General features: G+C 41.3%; 1 protein-coding gene and 1 non-coding gene across 3 annotated transcripts in view; one reads left to right on the top strand and one right to left on the bottom strand.

Moving 5' to 3' along the window:
- The window catches only part of KCNH1 (potassium voltage-gated channel subfamily H member 1), a 415,212-nt gene that overhangs the window by 134,021 nt on the left and 261,979 nt on the right, over nucleotides 1–19,212 (bottom strand). The gene's annotated exons all lie outside the window — the stretch shown is intronic.
- LOC132354433 (U6 spliceosomal RNA) lies at nucleotides 14,159–14,263 on the top strand. The gene has a single exon (XR_009499303.1). It is a non-coding gene; the product is annotated as a U6 spliceosomal RNA (small nuclear RNA).

Here is a 19,212-nt window from a genome sequence, read left to right as displayed (position 1 = left end):
CTCTACTCGGAGGAGCTCTTCTGAGCCAGCTGACCCTCTGGATGCCCCCCTGAATCTGAAAGGAGGGATGCAAAGAACCCGAGAAGTGACAGGGCTGTCCTAGGAGGGTCGCTATGACATTGCCATCAACATGAGGAAAAGGGAAGTTCGAAGGGGCCCAGGGCTTAGAAAGAGCAGATAAATAGTCTGTATTCTGCCCTGAGAGGCATGATCAAAACCTTGTGCGGCTCCCCAGTGGGGCTCATTGGATCACTCTGAGGGACAAGTATGAGTAGTCTCTGAGGGGGAGGAGTATTCTATCACTGACACATTTAGAACTGCCAGCTCATGGTGATCACAGAAATATTCCAACTTTCAATTAGTACTTTAATATTTTTATTTTTTATTTTTTTAAAGTATTTATTTATTTTGGCTGCGCCGGGTCTTAGTTGCAGCATGAGGGATCTTTGATGCAGTAGATTGTGGCATACGGACTTCTTGGTTGCGGCACACATGCGGGATCTACTTCCCCGACCAGGGATCGAACCCCGGCCCCCTGCATTGGGAGCGGGGAGTCTTACCCACTGGACCACCAGGGAAGTCCCTGTATTTTAATATTTTAAAATTCTCACAGACAAACCACTAGTGTGGACCACTCCCACCCCCATCTCCCACTTGGGACAGCCCTGCTCCTCCCTGGTCTCTGGTTACAACATCTGGGCTGGGCTGTCAGAATGATCAAACTGAACCCCATTTGGCATTTGGTTATTCTGCTGCTTAGAAATTTCAGATCTTGTGCCCATTCTGGAACTAAAAGCAGTACAACTACTTAACTGAAATTGAATGGGTTTTCAGACAATCACTTCAGTCCAATGGACAAACTTGACCTCTTCATTCATTTATTCCACAAACATTTGCCAAGCATCTCTTTTCTGGTAGGCCTGGCGCTAGAGCTCAGATACAATGTCTGATAAGACCTGGTCGCATATGAACAAACAAATGAGCTGTGGTGTGGTCAGGGTGAGACCTAGACCGGGGGTGGCGGAAGCGGGCAGGGTGTGCAGCATGACCAGGAAAGAGTTGTGAAAGATAAATGGGAGCTAAGGGGTATGGCAGTGGAGTGTGGAAGGAAGACTCCCAAGCAAAGGCAACTAGTTCAGCCCTGGGGCACCAGGTATGGATGGAGAGTGGTGAGAGAAGAGGCTGGATCAGTGGGCAGGGGCCATGCCTAAGACTTATGCCCGGCCACGACACTTGGATGTGCATTTAATCAAGACTTGCTCACCAAACCACTAGTGTGTGCTATGAACCCATGGACATTTTCAGAGCTTCATTAAATATAATGAGGGTACAGGGACTGCCCTTTGCAGAAGAATGTACACACACTCAGTTATTTCCACCATTTAACTCTTATTGCTTGGTTAAATCCACTGCAGATAATTAGCCAATCGTTCAAAAAACATGGATTGAATGACTGACTTCCTCACCCACCAACTCTCTTTCAACTTTTCTTATCAGTCCCATCACACAGGCTAAACATTTTGGTATCATTTCTGCATACTCCTTTCCTCACCCTTCTCAATTCCGTTACCTGACATCTCTATTTCTGCTATGTGTCTGGTGTCCACTTTCTCCATTCCATTCCTGCTGCTTCTTCTAGAACCACTCCTTTTCAAAAGGTCCACATTTCAACTGCTTCCCAAGCCCTGGTTCTCTCTTCAGTTCCTCCTAAACCACCTCAAATCCTGCCTCTACACTGCAGTAGCCATCTTTCCAAAGCATTCTTTTGGTCGTATCAATCCCAGCTCCAAACTCAGGGGTTCCCCATCCAGTCCATCCTCCTAAGCATAGTGTCCAAGCATGTAGCGCAACTGTAATAGGGAAGAACAAATCTGATTCCACATTAGATCTGTTTCTTTTACTTTAACCTCTTTATTCTATTGCTTTTGCTTTGAGTTAAGAATGTTGCCTAGGGACTTCCCTAGTGGCTCAGTGGTTAAGAATATGCCTGCCAATGCAGAGGATATGGGTTCGAGCCCTGGTCCGGGAAAATCCCATGTGCCGCGGAGCAGCTAAGCCCGTATGCCACAACTCCTGAGCCTGCACTCTAGAGACCACAAGCCACAACTACTGAGCCTGTGTGCCACAACTACTGAAGCCCACACACCTAGAGCCCGTGTTCTGCAACAAAGAGAAGCCACCACAATGAGAAGCCCACATACTGCAACAAAAACCCAACACAACCAATAAATAAATAAATAAATAAAATTCGAACACAAACCATTTGATTTAATTTAAAAAAAGCAATGTTGCCTATAGCCTAAAATATACAGGATAGCCTATTCTCAGGGCTCTGACTTTTGAGTCCATTCATGTAGAGATAAAAAGTTGCAGGGCTGGGGCTTCCCTGGTGGCGCAGTGGTTGAGAGTCTGCCTGCTAATGCAGGGGACACGGGTTCGAGCCCTGGTCTGGGAGGATCCCACATGCCGCGGAGCAACTGGGCCCGTGAGCCACAATTGCTGAGCCTGCGCGTCTGGAGCCTGTGCTCCGCAACTAAGAGAGGCCACGATAGTGAGAGGCCCGCACATCGCGATGAAGGGTGGCCCCCGCTTGCTGCAACTGGAGAAGGCCCTCGCACAGAAACGAAGACCCAACACAGCCAAAAATAAATAATAAATAAATAATAAAATTAAAAAAAAAAAAAAAAAAAAAAAAAGTTGCAGGGCTTCCCTGGTGGCGCAGTGGTTGAGAATCTGCCTGCCAATGCAGGGGACACGGGTTCGAGCCCTGGTCTGGGAAGATCCCACATGCCGCGGAGCAACTGGGCCCGTGAGCCACAATTACTGAGCCTGCGCGTCTGGAGCCTGTGCTCTGCAACAAGAGAGGCCGCGATAGTGAGAGGCCCGCGCACCGCGATGAAGAGTGGCCCCCGCTTGCTGCAACTGGAGAAAGCCCTCGCACAGAGGCGAAGACCCAACACACCTAAAAATAAATAAATAAATAAATAAATTTATTAAAAAAAAAAAGTTGCAGAACAGAGAATAATATTTGTCTTGTTGGAGGTTTATGGGAACATCGTGACCTGATCTACCCAGACAGCTGCAAGAACAAAGGATTCCTACACCAATAAGTTTGCAACAACTAACCACGCCCCTCCCTCGACTTGCCTTTAAAAATGCTTTACTGAAACCCTTCAGTGAGTTCGGGGTTTTTTCGGCACAAGCCACCCATCTCCTTGCATGGCCCTGCAATAAACCTTTCTCTGCTCCAAACTCTGACCTTTTAGTTGGTTTGGCCTCACAAAACTTGCATTCGGTAACACGACCTGCCTTTGCACACTTGTCTTCCACCACTCACAGTCACACAGCTATGCTTCAGACAACCTGAGTCCTTCCCTTCCTCGTGTGCAGCCTGCATTGAGGACTGGTCCATGGACATACAACCTGTGCAGTCACATGGACTCTGCCCTTAGAAGGTCCCCCACTTGGTTAAATGCTCTGCTGTCACTGATTTGAAATTCTTAATGATTATTGAACAAGGAGCCTCGCATTTCCATTTTGCACTGAGCCCCACAAATCATGTTGCTGATGCTGCCTGCTTTATTCTTTTTTTTGGGGGGGGGCCATGCTGCATTTGGGATCTTAGTTCCCCGACCAGGGATCAAACCCGCGCCCCCTGCATTGGAAGCACATAGTCTTAACCACTGGATCACCAGGGAAGTCCAATGCTGCCTGCTTTACATCCTTACCTTTAGTCATGTTGTTCTCTCCATGGAAAGACCTTTCCTACCTTCTAGAACCTGACCCCACTTTCAAGGCCCAGGTCAAATGCCATGAGGTCTTTGCCAGCCTCCCGGAGCCTGAAGCAGGCTCTCCACTGGGCTCCCAAAACACTTTTCTTTTACTTCTGTTTTAGCACTTGTCACACACAACTCACAATGTAGTTATTTGCAAACATGCCTCATCCTCCTTACCACAAGGACAGGCAAATTTCTCTGAGATGGGGGTGGGAGGTACATTCTTTCACTTCTGTTGCTTCTCAGTACCTGGCACAGAGTAAACTCTCAATACATTATTGATGAACTGAATTTCACTCTCCATAATAACCCAGTGATTTCTTGGCCCCTAGTGTCTCTTCTCCCAGTGGGCTGCTCCCGGCCCAGCCCAGTTCTGCAGACTGTGTGCTCACGGTAACATCTGGCCACCTCAGAAACTATGGTAATGTAAGAACAGGCACTAGGCAGCCAATTACTTGAGGAGAGTGAAATGATTTTGTAACTAGTAAAGCACATGAAGTGCTGTTTGAGAGAAAAGGAGAAAAAAAAAATCAACGCAAATTTGAAAGTTACTAGGCTAGCAAAATTTCCACAGAAGAGGACTGACTCCCAGTTGTATGTAAAATTGCTCCTAAAGTAAGTGTTGCACTGGGATGCCCAGGGGGCTGCGTGAGGTTGAAGACTTCCACCCCAAACATAGCCAGTGGAACTCAGACGTATTTTGCTCTGAGGACCATACTGCATCAGGAAAAGCTGAAACTACAACACGCACCCTTCCCGTATGTCACTTACAGCACATCTTAATCCAGTCATGTCTTTTTCTTGCTAAAAACCCTCTCAATACTCTCCTTACTAGAGAATAGAGTCCAAACCCCTTAGTATAGCCAATACTTATTGAGAGCTTTCTTTGTGCCAAACACCACATCAAGTATTTTATAGAGATTGTTTCATAAATTCTTACAGACTTAGATAATAGATGCTGAGACAGGCTGGGACCTGGGACGTGGAACCCTTTGCTGCCATGCTTGCACCTGGACAAACATCTCCTGGAGCAAAAAAATACAAAGAAACTATAAGGGACTAAAAATAATGCGTGTATGTGCAGTTGGGGCAAATTATGGACAAAAAGATACAAAGACACCAAAAACCCAACTGCCACTTCTGAAGAGCCCCCTGCACTCAACACTACCAAAGCAGTGGGCAAAACACCTAAGCCATGCCTCTGGTCCACCCCCTGGACCCGTCCCTATCTTCACCCTGTATAAGGAACTGGCTCACCCCCCGCTTGGGGTGCGAGTGAGCAAGGGAACCTGTTACTTGTTCTTGCCCCTCCCTGGTGTAGCAGGGGCCCCAATAAAGCCTTGCCTGAATTTCTTGTCTGGCCTCTATTGATTAAGGAGGCCAAGAACCCTGGTCGGTAACAGTGCTATGATTATCCCTATTTGAAATATTTGAAAACTAAGATAAAGAGAGGTTAAGTAATTTGCCCCACATCACACAGGAACCAAGTGGTGGAACAAGATTCAAAGCAGTTCATCTTCGAAGTGCCTGGGCACTTCATCACTGCGCAGGCCCCTGCCCACCAGCCAGCCCCCTGTCTCACACCTCTGCTCGCCTCCTGCCCCACACTGGCACCCATCTGAGCATGTACAGTCCTCTGAGCTGCTTAGCTCTCTCACTCGGGCTTCCAAGCCTTTGTTCCCAGAATGTACATTATCCTGGTGAATGTGACCCTGTCATACTTCGGCTTCAAATTTGGGTCTCCGGCCTCCTTTCCACTCTGAAAAGATTGTGGAAAACAAAGAGCTTTTATTTATGTGGATTACATCTATCACTATTCACCAGGTTAGAAATTAAATCTGAGGAAATTAAAAATATTTGCTTATCCACTTGAAAAAAATAATAAACTCCTATGTTAACATAGATAATATACGTGATGAAAATAGCAATATTGTCCAAAACATTAAAAAATTAGTAAGAAGACTGTTATTGCTTTACATTTTTCCAAATCTTTTTAATGTCTGCCTTCAGAGATGACAGACTTTTTATACGTGCTTCTGCACTGAGTCTTAAGTGATATGTTGTTCTGGTTGAAGTATATAAAGAAAATCCAGTTTCACACAGATATGTAGATGGAAGAGGGAAGACTATTTTAATAGCCTTTTTGGATAATGTCAAAGAACATTGTTCTTTGACACTATCCTAAAATTCAACAAGTGGTAGTTTCTTACAATTTAATGTGGGGTCTGAAACCACATCAATAAAATTATCATACTCTGTTACGTTAATCCATTGGTCTTTCTTACTCTTTGAAAGGACCTTTTTCTCATGCATGATTCTGAACATCACGCATTGGTCATTTAGAAAATATGGGTTCACTGAGTTATAAAGCTCTTCCAAAAATCACATTTCTTTGTGCCAAACCAAGACATTTCACTAAAAAAGGCCAAAAAATCCTATTTGTTAATCACATCAATTCCATCAAACCATTCTTTGGAAACCGTCAAATTCATGGTGGCAGATACCAGTTTTTCACAATTCTAATTTTTGCTTGAAAGCTTTAATTTTATCATTGGCAACGAATACTGTCAGTTGTTTTCCTTGAAGTGACAGGCTCACCTCATTGATTTTCAAGAAAATGTCTGCCAAATACCCAAGTCTGAATAACCCTAGTTTGTCGGTTGTTCTCTCAAGTAAAAACGGTACTGAAAACAGCAGCTATTTCAGTTAGAAATTCAATTGCACAAAATCTTTTCCTTGAAACAGCCATAGTATTTCAGTATGCAGAAGTGCTTTATGTATAATTCTCATTTTGTTACACAGGATATTAAAATATGTACTCAAGGGTCAAAATTTAATAAATTTAATCATTTTTGCTTCATCAAGGGCATTCTTGAGTGAAACCAAATTTTTTGTTTAATGAGTGCACAGCAGTGAAAAATACAGTGACTACAAATACAATTTGGCACTGCCTTTATTCATGCTAAGGGGCTAGTGTTTCACACAACATTGCTTTTGTACCATCAATGCACACATCAACACAGACAAACAATGCCTTAGTATTATTATGTACAGAGTTTTGACCTCACAAACTCCCTCCCAAAAGCTCTTGGGGATCCCCATGGATACACAGATCACGCTTTGAGAACTATTGCCCTACACACCTTTCTAGAGCCATCACAAATGTAACTTCCCTGAGAAATTTTACCACCTCTCCTTCTCTGTGCCACCACTGTGATTTGTATAAACTTCTGGCATAGTACTTATATTTTATTACATATAGTTAATTATATCTTCTTTCTCTCCTACAATTGTCGGTTCCTTTAGGGCAGAAACCATGTCTTATTTATCTTTGAATACTCAGCTCTTAACAGTATCAGGCACATAGTAGGTGCCTGATAAATATCTGTTGAATAAATGAATGAATGAATGAATGAATAACTTGTATGGCAGATTGTATTTTCTAAAGATGGTTACAACAATATGTCCTATCACACACACTCTTCTATAATCCTGCCACTTACCCATCAATAGGTCTGCTCCCTTCTCTTTTAACCTGGCGGGTCTTTGTGACTGCCTGTAAAGGCAGGTCTTTGTACAACCTATAAAGCTAGTAGAAGAGATGCTATGTGACTTTGGAGGCTAGGTCTTAAAAGCGCCATGCATTTCTGTCCTGACCTCTTGGGACACTAACACTTGGAACCCAGCCATCATACTGTGAGGAAGTTCAAGCAGCTTGTGCAGAGGTCTACATGGAAAGCAACCTGGGTTGCTGGCTCAAAGCCCCAGCCAAGTTCCCAGCCTACATCCAGGGACCAATTTGCTGCCCATGTGAGTGAGCCATCCTGAGAGTGGATCATCCAGTCCCTATTTGAGCTGAGCCTACCGACAACCTAACAGAAATGAAACACCCTGATGAACCACGGCCCAGCTGCTGATGTATGAGCTAAATAAAAAATTATTTATTGTTTTAAATCACTAAGCTTTGAGTAATTTGTTATGCAGCAACAGATAACCAACACCCTATATTTGTCAGCTCACAGACGACAGAAACTATGATTGACTTACTCTAGTATTCCCTACTACATCTAGCACAGGGCCTTGTATACTGTAGGTGTTCAAAATATATTTGTTGACCTGAAGCTAGCACCTTTTTTTGATGCCACATATCCAGTTAAATATATTCAGTATAATCATGGATCTTACACATGGGATGGTGAAAACATCTCTTTCCTCCAGGACACAATTAGATACTACTGTACTCATTAGGAAATAACATGAAATGTAAAACACAAGGCATGAAACCCTGGTCTCCCTGTTTTTTCCATGAATTAGCCTACAGAGGGATTTTAAACAACAATTACTAGAGAAATGTCTTCCTACCCACCTCCTCGTCAGCTCACATGAGAAGTGTCGATTAAGAAGTCAGATGAGAGAGGCCACAAAAAGACAAGGAAGACAGAGAAAATGTTGGCATTGATTTACTTTTCTAACTTATTATTCTCATGATTTCAATTTTTAATCAACTGTGCTTAACTTATAGCTTAACATTACTAGCTAAATTGAGAAAGAAAAAACTGTATTACTTATTTTTATTTCTAATTTACAAACAGTAGAAGAAATTACACATGACTTTTTTGTTTGTTTCAAGAAAAGACATACTTTATCTGAATGCATCAGTAGAAAGAAACCAAATAATGGCAATGGAAGTGACTCTGAAGAAATGGAGACCAAAGACTTCACGCTAGTTTTATTTTGAAGGATCGTTCCTTGTATACTAAGTTTGGATTGGGTTTGTAGCCATGTTGGAGGATGGTATGCTAGACCCAAAAGTGTGTTACTGGCAGAAATGTTCTAACTAGTGATTCCTTCAAAGCTTCTTGGGCAGCAATTTACTCACAAAAGGCTAAAAAAAAAGCTCAAAACTAAAAGAATTCTTTGAAATAAAAAAGTATTGCATTAGAAAGCCACAGAAGCAAATGTTCAATATTTTACTTATTGATGCTTTGTGCACTTCTACTAAAATAGCACCTCAGGTTGCTAAGACCAAAAAAACCTATGCAATTGGTGAGACATTAGTGACAATCTGCAACAGTGGTGTTTGTTTGGAAACATGAATCTTTGGCAAAGAAAGTAGCTCCACTACCACTTTCAAATGACTCCACAGACTAACATACCAGGCTAATGATATGGAAGACCAACTCATAGACCAAATAAAGCAAGTGAAGTATTTTTCATTGCAACCTGACTTGTGCAATGATACTGCTAATATGGCAATCTGTCAGTACAGATGTGATTTGAACACGATGGTGACATGAAGGAAGAATCTTTTTAAAAAAAATTTTTTCATGCTCATTGTCAAAAGACACAACTAGCTTTCAAATGTATAAAGCTAAAAAGAATTACATTGTCAACAGGTGTGGTCTGGAGTTTAAGTTTTGTGTACAAGTATGTTCTGATAGCACAGCTGCAATGATAGGAAAACATTCTGGAGTGAGTACCCATATTAATAAACTTACACCAGAATGTACATTAATGCACTTCTGCCTTCGTTGAGAAAGACTGGCTTCAAAAATAAGTCAGCTAAACTAAACATTGTACTTAGTGACGTAGTAAAGATAGTAAATTACGTAAAGGTAAATAAGTTAAATTCACGGCGACTCTGAATGAATAATCAAGAAGGCGGCTAATCATAAACAACAGTACTGCATGTTGATGTTTGATGGTTATCGAGAGGAAAAGCTCTCTCAACAATGTCTGCAGTGCAGAATAAACTCTTAGTGTTTTACAAGGTAAGAAATCAGCTTGGTCCCAACTTTGTAGAGATATGAATTAGAGCCAGACTTGTTTATTTGCCTGTCTTTGCTATTTTAATGATCTTAATACTTTCATGTAAGGGAGAAACAATTTTTTTCAATGGCAGATAAGATTAAAGACCTAAAACAAAAGCTCGACACTTAAAAGAACAGTTTCCACACTTACCCCGTGTTCTAGAATTTAACAATTATCAGTGAAAGAGGTGATGATATTGATACAGCACATCTGCCGAAAGTTATTGCCAAATATTTTCTGAATTTGATAGAATGTTTTGAATCTATTTTCCTAGATTTATGCCTAAAAAATTCTATGGATTCATTTTTCACCAAAAGATAATTTAAAGTTAACTAATATTTTTGGAACTGGCTACTGATGAAGACTCAAAAGTGAATTTTGAAAACACAGCACTACTTGCCTCGTTTTAGATAAAAACTGAAAATGAATAAAATAAAATAACGATAAAATAAAGGAGTCAATTCTCCAAGAAGTCATAACAGTTCTTAATGTGTATACACCTAATAACAGAGTATCAAACTACACAAGGCAAAAACTGATAGAGCTGCAAGGAGAAACAGATGAATCCACTATCATAATTGGGAATGTTAGTATCCCTCTATCAGAAATGAACAGATACAGCAGGGATGAAATCAGTAAGGACCTAGTTGAACTCAACACCATCAATCAACTGGATATAATGGACATCTATGGACTACTTTATCCAACAACAACACAATACACATTCTTCTCAAGCTCACACAGAATTTTCACCAAGACAGACCACATTCTCGGCCATAAAACACACTTTCACAAACTTAAAAGAATAGAAATCATACAGTGTCTGCTCTCAGACCACAATGGAATTACACTAGAAATCAATAAAAGAAAGACAACTGGAAAATGCCAGAAAGAACAATCTAATAATCAACAATCTACCTTAATTCATCACGCTTTTGTTGAGTGTCTGCTACATGGCATGTCCCCAGGGGCGAGGACCATGGCTGTGTCCTCTGTGCACTCATTCCCTGACTCTATGATCTCCATCAGTATTTATACAGTAAATAAGTAAGGTTTTAGGACAATACTAAAACTTACCTGGAGTTCATAATCTACTGGTGAGGGGTGAGGGTAGAGCACCTGAGACCCTGACAAAGACAGCATATTCCATACGTGCTCTGAGATCTAGATATTGCTACAGGAACACTGAGGAGGCAGTCCTTATCAGTGCCTGATTTGTCACTTTTGTTTTATTGTGTTTGTCTGTTATTTGTCTGTTTCTCTTGTATTATATCGTGAGTTCCTGTGTCTAGGTTATCTTCCACATAGTGCAGTGCATGTAAGTGGGAGCTTAATAAAGGATTCTTGATGAAATAATGACACCTACCATCACTTACTGAGTTCCTCCCATCTTCCCAAACATTTTCTCAATTAATCCTACAATAGCCTATGAGGCAGATGTTATCTCCATTTCATAGATAAGAAGTCAGAAGCAGACTTCCCTGGCGGTCCAGTGGTTAAAACTCCGCACTTCCAATGCAGGGGGTGTGGGTTTGATCCCTGGTCAGGGAGCTAAGATGCCACATGCCGTGCGGCCAATAAATAAATAAATAAATAAATAATAAAAATTTAAAAGACAAGAAGGCAGAAGCACAAATGGGCTAATATATCCAAAATAACCAGCTAAGGTGATGACTGGCTTGTGAACCCAGACTCAACTGACCCCAAAGCCATGCTCTTAGCCAGCACTATGTTCTGGATCTGCCCTTTGCGGTGTGATCATAAGAAGATGATTTATTACATCCTATCTCCAGTTCCTCTTTGGCAAAATGGCATAACTCATTCTTGCCTATTTCATTGGGATGAGGGCAGTTGTGATGTTCAAATGTAGGCTGTAATGTATAAATAAGGTATTAAAATAATTACTTGTTTACTACATAGCAAATGCTCCTTTAGCTTAGAGACTGTCATGCATCTTTGATCTTCCCAGTTCTCCACCTAGAGCCTTGAAATATAGCAGTATTTGTTAATGTTTGTTGGATGACAAAATTACGAGTTAAGGAGAGAATGCATATTCATGAAGGATTTTGCTAGCTGCTGTTTTTAAAAGGTTAGAATTGAATTTTGTAATTGAAAAAAGTAAATTTATATTCTACCCTGGTTTAAGAAACTAGGTCTTTGATGGTGAATATGTTTCCCACCAGACTTTGAGTCGCCACGTGCCACCTCGGCAGGCCCGGGGCAGACTTGGCAAAGGTGCTGCCCAGGCTCTGTGCCTACACAGCTTGGTCAAGAGGTCTAGTTAATTGCTCACTGGGCTCTGCACACAAAGGTACATTTTGCAAAGCTGCTTTTTGCACGTCGTCAGTTGGAAATGTAACTCTCAGAGTGTAAGTCATTTTACTTTGTGTGTATTCAGAGTGACTGCAGAATTGCTTTAGCAGATAATTTCATGGTGAGAAGGAAAATACTTCATAGATATTCTCAACTGAAATCCTAAAAGCTGAACTGGAGGTTGTCAGCTTTCTTCTTTTGATAGCTGTGCTCCCTTTAGAAAGAAGGAAAAGGAAAAATAACCTTAAAGTTCTCCTTCCCATGAGGGGTAAGATGCCGTGCCCCCTACATTGTTTGACCTTTTCGATTGACTCTTTTATAGCTGGCTTTATTGTCTCAAATGAGTTGGGCTGATGTGAAGTTCTATCTTTATTATTTTCATTTCATTCTCTGTGGGCAGCATTCCTAACTCCATAGGGAACCACCTTGTGCAGTCGTGGGTGTGAGGACAGGAGAATGGAGGTAGATGGCGTCCCATAAACCCATTGTTGTAAGTAGAAAACAGCTCGGAGCACAGCTGATGATGGGTCTGGAGAGTCTCCACAGGTAAGAAATAAAAATAGTACCACATGCCCTCTTCTTAGTTTTCTAGTTCAGTGCTTCTCAAGCTATCTCTGGTAAAGAATTCATATCTAATTTTTTCAAATATCCAATCTATCTCAGATTAATACTTGTGTCAAAATGTAATAAGTTAAATTTAGAAAAGTTAAATTTTAAAAAGATGAATAAAATACAAGCCCCAATTTTTAAATTTGATTCAGACATAAATGTATATTTCAGTTAATGTATTCAGAACAAACACCAAGAAAAAGGAAAGAATTACAGACACTGTGCACATTTTTAATTTGACATGTGCACAGAGGTGATTAATATAGAAAATTCCTATTACACTTGTACTTCTGTCACTCCATAATCATAATTGAACAAAGTTACAAGTGAAATAGCAGTTCTTCATACTAAATGCCTATATGCACACTTTGAATGAATAGCATGCATATATGAGCTTGCTTCTTGCTTGCTAATTGATCTAATCTAGGTGGGATTGACAACAGTGCTATTCTCAGGGGACAGATGATAGAGCCAGAAGTGAGTCCATCAGGGACACAAGCCGTGGTTCACGCACTCAACAAAAGTGTGCTGAATTAGAGCAGGTTGTTGGTGACTAGACTGTCCTTTCTGAACTGTGGTTCTGGGAACTACTCATCCATGGCAGTGATCCCCAGGGCTCTACTCCCAGGTAGGGGACAGATCTTTATGACAGCAGCAGCTAATCCTCTGAACCATCCTCAGCTAAACCCCATTGTTCAAGAGCGAAGGCTTTCAGAAATGATTTACAATGTCTTTCTGAGTAACAATGAATCTTTATTACTGAAGAGTGGAATAAAACTGCTCCCAGGATAAAGGAATAGGTTCTCCTCCTATGGGGTCTGGAGATGGGAAAAGAAGGCCATCATGAAAGTGTGTATGGGTTATGTAACTAGGTATTTTCTGAAGGGCATTCAAGGTCATTGAGGATCCAGCCCTGCATTTCCCCTTAGGGCGGTGGGACTGAAACTCGGCTCTCTGGATGCTCTGATCAATAAGAACCCCAGTCTAAGGAGGTGTGAGCTCAAAGTGGAGGGAAGCCTCTCTTCTACGGTTCTGATAACGTACCTCTAGCCCCATACTGTAGTGCCCCACTCAGCAAAACAAAAAGCCTACAGTTCACTAGACCCACAGACCTCAGAGAGCATTCAGTGGCTATCTTTGTTACCCAGCTACTCATGTCCTTGATTAAATTTCATTGATATGTACTGTACCTTCCCTGAGGTGAGTTCTGGTAGGAACAATCTTTTTCTTATAATAGTGCTATTTCAGTGCCCTTTACAGGTTAGTACCCTGTGTGGTTGCCCAGCCGGCTGCCTTATCATGTGGCTATTAGTTCTACCCCCGCAAAGTCTATTCTCAATAGAGCAGCCAGACTGACCTCTTAAAATCTAAGTCAGTCTTTACAACTCTTCATTTTATCAGAATGAAAGCCGAAGTCCTTATGGTGACCTTCTATCTGCCCCTCTCCCATCTCCCCACCCTCATTCTCCCACCCTGGCATCCTTGCTATTTCCTGAAGACACTCTTCTGCCTCATGGTCTTTGCACCGGCTGTTACCCGCACAGAAGGCTCTTTACCAAAATAACCGTATTGTTAACTCCATACCCCTTTTAAGTCTTTGCTCAATGGTGCGTTTTCAAAAAGGCTTCTCATGCTCGCTTCAGCATGAGGATTAGCTTCTGCTGTCATATACTAAAATTGGAACGATACAGAGAAGATTAACATGGCCCCTGCGCAAGGATGACACTCAAATTCGTGAAGCGTTCCATAGTTTTACCTAGAGACTGTCATACAGAGTGAAACAAGTCAGAAAGAGAAAAACAAACATCGTATAATATTGCTTATTGTGGAATCTAGAAAAATGATACAGATGAACTTACTTGCAAAGCTGAAGTAGAGACACAGACATAGAGAATGAACTTGTGGATACCACGGGGGGATGGGGGGTGGGATGAACTGGGAGACTGGGATTGACGTATATACACTACTATGTGTAAAACTGATAACTAATGAGGGCCTACTGTATAGCACAGGGAACTCTGCTCGGTGCTCTGTGGTGACTTAAATGGAAGGAAATCCAAAAAGAAGGGGATACGTGTATGCGTGTGACTGATTCACTTTGCTGTACAGTGGAAATTAACAATATTGTAAAGCAACTGTACTCCAATAAAAATTTTTTAAAAAGTCATCAATAAATCCAAAGTCATCTAAAAAAAAAGGTTTCTCAAAGAGGTTGTAACATTACAACCCACTCCCAACCCTCCCTTTGGCACTTCCAATTTTCTTTACCAAACTCTATAATACCCACCCCCCCAGCCCTGACAGGATTTCCTGTCTTCTAACAAACACACAAAATTACTCAGTTTATCAAACACTCATGTAGCCCTTATTATTATTATAGCCCTTTAGAAAGAACTAATTTAAAACTTTGATTATATGCATTGATTATTTTCTGACTCCTTTCTCTAGCATATCAGTTCCATAAGGGCAGGAATTTTTAAAAATTTACTACTGTATTTCTGGTGCTTAGAACAGTACCTAGCAAATCTTGGGTTCTTAATAAATATTTGTTAATAAATGAATGATTCTCCCACTACTTCTTTTCACAGAACCATCCTTGAGTTTCCTTTAAACATCTCAAGCCCTGGTGTTTCTCTCCCCTTGCATGTGCCACTTCCGCTCCCTGGAATGCTTTGCCCCCCTCACCTATGCCACAAACTCCACCCATCCTTTAATTTCATTTAACTTCATCACTGCCCATGAGAACTTTCTCTTGACTGTGTACAGACATAGTCAAGAGCTCCTTTCTCAGTGTAGCCAGATCAAACCAAGGATGCTTTCCCGAAGAAACTTAGTTCTGGCAAATAAATCATCTGTGTCTGCCTGGACAAGACATTTTCTCAGAGCGTCAGGGCACAGAGCTGATACCTGAGTTTCAAGCACAGGGCAGGTTGGAAAACATCAATGATAAAACACTTGCCTAGAGTATATTTTATCCCCATCCATTGGATAGGAGTAAACCCGATTCTGTATTGAATAGGAGAGGAGAGAGAAGGAAGGGGAGAGACCAGCTGCTTACACCATCCATTATCCAAAAGAGCAAATTAAAAGACATTGAAAAATAAACAACTAAGGTTAAAAAAAGAGTAGACAATGATTTCCCATGGAGAGTTTGGAAAATGGCAAGGTCAATCCAAGATAGCTGAGGTGTTCAGACCACAATCTGTCTCCAGTGACTCTACAGAAATGCAATTTCTCTTGACCTCTTAGACAGACAATCCTAAAGTATTTAATGAGTGTCATTTTCCTCCTCTGGTACTCTCAGGCAGCTTGAGAGTGTCGTTTCAGAACTCCAAAAGACCAATAAAACTGCCCAGGCTTGACCAGAACTGAGATTCTTAGGCAGGGCTACACCATTAAGCTTCAATTAAGGAATGTGCTCAGGTAACCAACCCTGGTTTCAGATTTCCAGAAATAATTATTTGAGTTCTCAGACCTAGTCTCTTCAAAAGCTACTAAAGAGCTTTATAAATACCTACTCATTATGGTCCCTCAATTCTATATAAATTTGACCAGGTATTTGAGAAAGCATGACTTTGCCATTAAGATACCCTGCAAACACAGATCTCTCCAAACACAGGCCAACTATTTGCTTTGTGTCTTATCCAAGGAAAAACTGCTGCCAACTGCTAATTGATTATTTTATTCTGCTTAAGTTCAAGTGTATGAATATATAGGGTCTTGGATAACTGAAGGCTGCATAGGGTTAGAAAACAAGGCCTTTTCATTATCCTCATCCATCATCCACCTGAATTTATTTTCAGAAAATATATCCCCATTTTTGAGTTTCCAGAAATAAATTTTTTTCTAGGCATAATTTCTTTGAAAGCTTTTCATGAACTTTGTAAATTACCAACCTCCCAAGGAGGGTTTAAATCAGATTAAAGCAGAACGGAGAGAGGGAGCTGAGTTTGGTCTCAGCCAGGCTACCAGGTACTTTCTATCACACATAATGCAGGAAGCTGCAGAGAGCTCTGAACCGATGCCTGAGTGTACTGGCTGGGCCGCGGCTCAGGGCCTGACATGCACAAGCAGACAAAGTCTGACAGCTGAGATGCTCATACTTCCTCTATAGTATCCTGGACAAGGGTCACCAAGAGGCGATGTTTCCCCTCTTAGAGAGCTTCCGACTCTGCTTCTTCTGTTCCTGACTACCTCAAGTGTTGGAAGAATCTCCCTCCTGGTTCTTCTCCACTGGGCAAAACTGTAGCTTCTGGGGATATGCAGTTTGAATCTATTCTTTCTTTTACATGAAACCCCTCAAGTATGCAGTGCAGCGCTGTCTAACAGAACTTTCTGCAGGGATGGAAATCTGTGCGTTGTCCAATATGATAACTGCTTGCCACATGTGGCTATTGAGCCCTTGAAATGTGCAGGTGTAACTGAAGAACTAATTTTAAAATTTCTACTTAATTACTTTAAATAGTCACGTGTGGTTCGCAGCTATCATACTGAACAGTGAAGACTGAGACATTTTTCATGAATCTCTTTACCAAAAATCTTCCCTTTTCCAGGCAAATAGCCCTTGTTTCTTCAACAGTTTCTCAACCAAAATGCCTTCCAGAACCTTCTCCCTGTAGTCAGTCCTCTCTGGATATGACCTGATTTGCCAAATTCCTACAATGTACTAAAGCAGAGAACTCCTGGTGAGGTCTGCCCCAAAAGACCATGGCCTCTTATCTGATTCTGCTCAGATGTCTGATAATCCTCTCCTTGAACCTTACCTAGCCAGTACATTTTTGGCATATACTCAGCCCTCAATAACTATTGAGGGCTGAGTATATGAGCCCTCAGTAACTAGCCTTCTTGAAAGAAAATAACTGTTATCTGGGGGAGAATAAAATTTCTAGGTAAGCACCTCCCTTCAGAGATCACAAGTGACACTCAAAGTGAGAGAAAGTTAAATTATCTACCCTTGGCTTCTCACTGAGCCCTGGAGGGCACTCAGAAGGGGTTGCAGACATCATTCTATTCACTGAAATGTCTTATATATTATACAGCACATCGAATATCAGCAAATTGCAATTGCGATACTCTTTAGACAAATCATTAAATGGGTGTTGCATTTCTACAAAAAAAGATATGTATAAATTGAATTTGAGAAACAAATCATTTCAGAGATTCTTTATCACCTTTGTGGGTTGTTCTGCAAAGAGCCAGCAGATCCCTAAACATCTTAGCTTTGTGTTTCTCTTCTCCTTCCTCTAGATTGTATACATGATCCATACACAGTCCCTGGGAAGCATTAAGAGAGGGCTATTTTCAGGAATTGGGGTAAATACACTTACTTGCAAAGAACTTTCTCAAAGTGAATAATCACCCTTAATAGAGCTGAGAATTACTGAATCTATTGTGTTTATGAATCAAATTTCTAAAGTGGGGCACAACCTCAGCATTACCTTACTGGACAGAAAGAATTCATTACATAGCCACCTAACAGGGCTGACAGGGAGCCCCTCACCCCAAACCTTGGTGGGCTTCTGAACATGAGCGGTAAAGCTTTCTGAAAACAGATGGGGAGAACGGGGCTAAGAAAGAAGAGAGAACTGGGCTGACCATCTTCAACAAAGTGCCTAAAAACTCTTACCCATAGAATGCCTTTCATTTCTTCCAATAAGTAATAGTTTACCAAATTTTATGTATGCAAATCCTTTCTCTGTGGCTCAAGAAAAAAATAACTACACTTTCACATGTAGGCACAAACAAACTGAGGTCTCTTTGATCTCTCTTAAGCCTCTTATTAATCCTGAAAAGCCTTTAGGCACAGAGTTCAGCCCCTTTTTCTGTAAGGCCAAGTATTAATTTTAACATATTCGGTAAAAGCACAAAGGCCATTAAATATACCCACGTGCGCCAGAGCTCGTGAGGTATAATTAAATTTTAACAAGAACAATAAACTGCGTGAATTCAAGGGAAATGTTACTTTCTTAACACTTATCCTTTCAATAAAGGATAAGTCTTTTACCTAAACGATGATTATCTCTGGGTTAAGGTCTTGGAAGGCATCTACTGCAAGGTGCAAGAATGTCTTCCAGTCAGTTCTGGAGAAGGGTATATGAGAACCTGGGAGGAAGACAGAAGAGAAGCCAAATCCCCCTCTTGTTGGAAGACATCAGGGTCCAAAAGTGATGGAACATAAAAACAAAACCAGTGAGTGCCTGTGAAAAGCTCCCTGTAATAATAGTTTGAAACTTAAGAGAACTAGATCAAAGTGAATAGTTAGGAGGGAAAATGTGGATGGTCTTGATTAGTGCTTTTCACAGCCCCTTTATCTAGGAGTGGGGAAGGGGTGGAAAAGGCAGCAGGACAAGGCTTTGGGCCCCCCAAACTGGCCCTGACTTCAGCAAGAACAGCTCCTTGTAAAAATCTGATTTCTCTATTTGGCTTCCATGGAGGCTTTCATATTTTAAAAGATAAAGAAATTTTGCAAGCCCCTTAGCTAAATGTCCATCCCCCATACAACTTACAGGGAGGAGAGCAGGGTTTCACTTACAATGTAGAGGGCACGTTCGTACTCAGGGACACAGGTAATAGAACCGAACGATACTACTCCCATCTTTTTTTTTTTTTTGCTATTCCCATCTTTAATTACTTGTGTTGAAGTCTAATTTGTTTTTAAGAGATGGCACAGAAGTTGTGTAAACATTACTAAGAGTAAACATTA

This window comes from Balaenoptera ricei, chromosome 1 (assembly GCF_028023285.1).
Source record: "Balaenoptera ricei isolate mBalRic1 chromosome 1, mBalRic1.hap2, whole genome shotgun sequence".
In the NCBI taxonomy this organism is placed as follows: Eukaryota; Metazoa; Chordata; class Mammalia; order Artiodactyla; family Balaenopteridae; genus Balaenoptera; species Balaenoptera ricei.
Note: the sequence above shows the minus strand (reverse complement) of the source record. Positions and strands in the feature narration are given on the sequence as shown.